This window comes from Chrysochloris asiatica, unplaced genomic scaffold, assembly GCF_000296735.1.
Source record: "Chrysochloris asiatica unplaced genomic scaffold, ChrAsi1.0 scaffold00170, whole genome shotgun sequence".
NCBI lineage: Eukaryota > Metazoa > Chordata > Mammalia > Afrosoricida > Chrysochloridae > Chrysochloris > Chrysochloris asiatica.
In genome coordinates, this window is record NW_006408688.1 from 6031286 (window position 1) to 6036805 (window position 5520).

The following is a 5520-nucleotide window of genomic DNA, read 5'->3' on the forward strand; positions in this document are numbered from 1 at the left end:
TTGTCTCTTATGTTGTCAAAAGAAGATATTTGAAATGTATTGATTTTGCAGTATTTTATCATGTGATCTCCCACATAATTTCTATCACCAAGACCATATTTTCCAACTACTAATCCTTGCTCTTTGCTCCCAACTTTTGCATTCCAATCACCAGTAATGATCAATACCTCTTCATTGCATGTTTCATCAGTTTCAGATTTAAAAAGTTGGTAGAATTCTTCTATTTCATCCTCCCTGGCTTTAGTGGTTGGTGCATAAATTTGAATAATAGTGGTATTAACTAGGCTACCCTGTAGGCGCATGGATATTATCCTATCACAGACAGCCTTGTACCTCATGGCTGATCTGGATATGTTGTTTTTGACAATGAATGCAACATCATTCCTCTTCAATTTGTCATTTCTGGCATAGTAAACCATGTGGTCATCAGATTCAAAATGGCCAATACCAGTCCATTTCAGCTCACTAATGCCTAAAATTTCAATGTTTATGCATTCCATTTCATTTTTGACACTTTCCAATTTTCCTAGATTCATACTTCATGCATTCCATGTTCTGATTATTAATGGATGTTTACAGCTGTTTCTCTTCATTTTGCATTGTACCCCATGGGCTAATGAATGTCTCCTGGGCTTTCCTCCAACAGGATTTACTCCATTCGCATCATCACGGATGGTCAACTCTACTTTGAGGAGGCAGCTCTTCCCCAATTGCATTTGGAGTGCTTTGTAACCTGAGGGGCTCATTTTCTGACAGTGTTTCTCTGCTCTTCATAAGGTTTTCAGTGACTAAACATTCAGAAGCAGTTCATCATTCCTTCTTCCTAGTATGTCTTCTGGAAGTTCACCTGAAACCTGTCCACCATGGTTGACCCTACTGTTATTTTGTGGCATTGTGGGTTAATGTGCCAGACTGCAAAGCTGTTTGCAAGGTCGGTGGTTCAAGTTCACCAGCTGCTCCTTGGAAACCCTATACAGTGTTGCTATGGGTTGGAACCGACTCGAAGACACTTAACAACAACAACAACTGGTATTTAAAAATAGCTTCCAGAATCACAGCCACTCAGAAGCCACCACAGTATGACAGACTGAAAGACTGACCCTGTTCTGGGTTAAAAAGAGTGTCTTCTGGGTTTGAACCACTGACTTTGCAGTTACTAGTCCAGTGCTTTTCCTACTCTGACCAAAATGCCATGGTCAATAGATTTGGTAGCTATGCAATACATACTCAGCCCTTGTTTACCATGGAAATGACTGAATCATTTTGAACTGGTTTAAAGCCCTGCCTCAATGACTGGCATATTTAATTTGATATTGATCATAAGAAACATTCAGATTTTAGAAAAAATCAAATATGATAAAAGATACCTTGCAGGATTAATTTGATAAAATCAACTCAAAATATTAGACAGAAACCTTAGGGGGCAGTGAGTGTATGTTAATTAGGGAGGGGGTACAATTGGAAGAATGTAGTATCACTGAATTGGACGTGTATATTTAGAAACTGCTGAATGGGTCATGTTTTAATGTGTATATTTTAAACAACAATAGCAAACTAAATAAAAATTTTGAAAATATATCTTACAATTGAAGAAAAGTAATTATTGTAGAAAAGTAATTTTTGTCATTCAGATTTTATTTTGGTAATCAGTATGCTTTTCAAGAATCTGCTCTGTGACCCTTCCCTCAATTCACAATAAAAACTTCTAAAAGAAAAAATTTTAATGATTAGCCAGCTTCATATGAACAGGAAAAAAATATATATATAATTTTTACAGCAAGGAGTTTTACTATTGCCTAAAAGAAATAGTAAGTTTTTGAATTAATGGCATTTCCATTTATATCACACATACTAACATACGTGAATAATTAGCACATTCTTAGTAAATACACTTTTTATCATTAAAAAAAGCTTAGGTTAGGGATCCATGGTATGGCACTGTAGGATAAGCACTAGACAGGTGATCACAAGGTCAGTAATTCAAACCCACTAGCTGTTCTCTGAAACCGTATACAGGGTCACTATGAGCCGGAAATGACAACAACAACAATAATTCAATAATTAAGCCTTAATTTACTTTTTTTGGACAAACCACAGAATTATTCAGGAGATACAGAAGCAAGTTTATCAGGCAGAAAGCTGTTTACAGGATTGAGTCTGTAAACAAAGTTAATGCCAGAAAGCGCTTGACTCTGCTTGATTTCAAAAGGGTATGCACCACAGTGATAACACTAGTATAGATTCCAAAGTTTATTTTTTTATCCAGACTGTATGCCAGTGCCTATGTTATTCAGTTGGTTAAGAACCATCTGATGGATTCTTCTTACTCTGTACAGAAAACACAAAATATAGAAGCAGAAAGAACTGCAAAATGTTCTTTCTTCTGGGCTACTCTTCTTATAAATGGCACAGTAGGATAAGCCCAGCCGTACAAGCCGCTCTTTGGAATGCTATATAAGGTAGCTATGAGTAGGAATTGACTCCATGGCATTTAACTAAAACAACAAAGAGACACTGAGAGGGGAGCACTGGTGGTGCCGTAGGATAAGCACTGGACTGTTAACCACCAGGACAGCAGTTCAAACCCACTACTCTTCTCTCATAAAGACTTAACAACCTCAGAAACTTATACAGGGTTGCTGTGAGTCAGAACCGACTCAACGGCACCTAACAACAAGACTTTAGTGTTATTGTTGTTGGTAACTCTCAAGTTTGTTCCCACTCACAACAGCTGTGTATAGTTTCCAAGGAGCACCTGGTATATTTGAACCACCAACCTTGCAGTTAGCAATCCATTGCTTATCGTACAAAGCTACACCAAATTACACAGGAAAGCTAAAAGTAACACTCAGAAGTAAAATGATGCTAATGGAACGTCTCTGAAGATTATGAACTGACGTTTCATTTTCATTAGAAGTTCTTTCTTTGTCATTGGGGGTGAAATTTGGATTGATGGAAAGTTTCACAAAGGCAACATCCTCTGCCTTGCACTGAAAAGTCCACTCTGTTCTTCTTTCATTGAGTATGGTTTCTTAAGCGTTATAATAAAGTAAGCATAGTGTTTTGTGAAATAGAAGGCTTCTGGGATCTACGTCTTACATTTGAATGTTCAGTGGCTTAGTTAGGCAGGAGAGTGCTGGGGGAGTCAACAAACCACTGCAGCCTCAGCCTTAATTGCATCAGTGAGCAAGGATCATGAAGTATAAAAGTTCCCCTATTCATTGTCATAGTCCAAAGGTAAGGTAATTATGGCCAAAATCACGCTGTTTGAAATTTGAATAAAATGGAAGGAACAAAATGACCAAAAAAAAAAAAAAAAGATGAGCCAGAACTAGTACATTTTTCAAAATGAGAAGAAAAAAATAAGGTAAAAGAAAGAAACCGTCCCCTTTTGAAACCCGAAAGACATAGAATATGGCGGTGTGCTTAATAGAAATAAGAAGGAGGATAAAGAAGTTCCCACTTACGTAAGGCTTGCACTTATTAAATTTGAAGGACTAATCCAGTTGGAGGAATAGAAATACAGCTCAAGAGAGGACTTGGACATTTGCTCAGAGATGTCAGTGGAGACTGGAGTAAGAATGCTCTTCAAGTGAGAAAGTATAGAAATTTAGGGACAGATGGCTAAGGACAAAAGTTTCATAAATACACTTAGCAGATAGGGGAGAAAAAACAGGTTTCTGACTGAGAAGACTTTTTTCTGAAAGTGGGTCAAAAAACGTCTATGTCAGAGAAGCACATTTTAAGGAAGGGCTGGTCAGTTGTGTCAGTGTTATGTTTAAAGACCAATGGGAAATCTAAGGCAGATGACATTATGATGAACGCAGTGGAAAGAAATTCAAGCAGCGTGTGATAAGTTGAAGGCAAATTTGAAGGAAGCTCATCTAATGACAACCCTCCAGGGACTGTGCCAACGACACCTTATATTTCATCTCCAGCTCAGACTGAACAGATGGCACAAGTGAAAATCTCTTCATATGAGGGTTTCATCTGGATATACAACCCAGTCAGTCCTCTTTTCTTATTTGCCTCCAGAAGGGCTGGGAGCAAACCCCACCTGTAGTCCCAGAGGAGCAAAATAAAGCTCATTAACAAGATGTCTGAGGCAGTCTGTTTTCAGTTTTATGAAGACATTTCAAGATTAGCAACGCAATATGTGATATAGTACAGTGTCTCATCACCACAGATGAAGTTTTTTAAACTTTATATTATAGTTATACTTTGCATGTGATATAATTGGTATCTAAACTGTCATACTTTGTTGTCATTGTTAGTTGCTGTTGGGCCGATACACTTTATGTGACATTATGCACAACAGAATGAAACACTGCCAGATCCTGTACCAATATTAAGAACCGTAAAATAAAATATCAAAATAAAATGGATTAAAATATTTTCATCTCAAATATTAAGAGACAGTTTTCTTTTAGAAATAGAAATATGGAACTATCTTGATTTTCAAATTTAATAAATCTCAAACCTTTTTAAATTTATCTGCATTACACTGAAGTCATCTCCAATCTACACCAGATCACTGAAATAAAGTTCCGATTGCACCTAACAACAGGAACAATGACACATATCTTTCATTTGTGTAATTGTTGTTGTTAGGTGCTATCAAGTTGTAGTGACTTATGCACAGCAGAATGAAGCACTGCCTAGTCCTGTGCCAATCTCATAATCATTGCTATGCTTGAGCCCACTGCTGCTCCCACTATGCCAGTCCATCTTGTTGGGGGTCTTCCTCTTTTTTGCTGATCCTCCACTTAACCAAGCATCATATCCTTCTCCAAGGACTGGTCCCTCCTGATAATATGTCCTGAGCATGAGAGATGCAGTCTCACCATCCTGGATTCTAACAAGCATTTGCTTGTTCTTTTGGCAGTCCATGGTACTTTTTATATTCTCTTCCAACATCATAACTCAAATGCATGAAATCTATGGTCTTTATTCATTGTCTTATTTTCACATGCATGAAAGGCTATTGAAAACACCATGGCTTGGATCAGCTGCACCATAGTCCTCTAACTCATACCTTTGCTCTTGAACACTTAAAAGAGACTTGTGCAGCATATTTGCCTAATGCAATACACAGTTTGATTTCTTGACTGCTGCTTCCATTTGTATAATTTGTACAAATATTTCCCATTTCCATCTTGATGGATGGCACTCCTCCTGATTGTATGTGTAACATGAAGGTTATTATTTCTATTTCAAATACTTTATCAGATTTTGATATACTATATGATGCATTTAGAATTCGTGAAGAGAGAAAATTTCAGTTTGATTAATTATAGCCAAATTAAATATAAATATAATTCTGCCTTTGAATTTAAAAAAGTAATTTTTTCTGTTCTAATTTTATGAATAGGTAGTACTATTACAATTTATAGCATTGCCACCATTTGCCGGTCAGTTTGTCATGTGGTGGCTTGTGTGTTGATATGATACTGGAAACTCTATGATACTGGAACCTCTGTGATACTGGAACCTCTATGATACTGGAACCTCTGTGATACT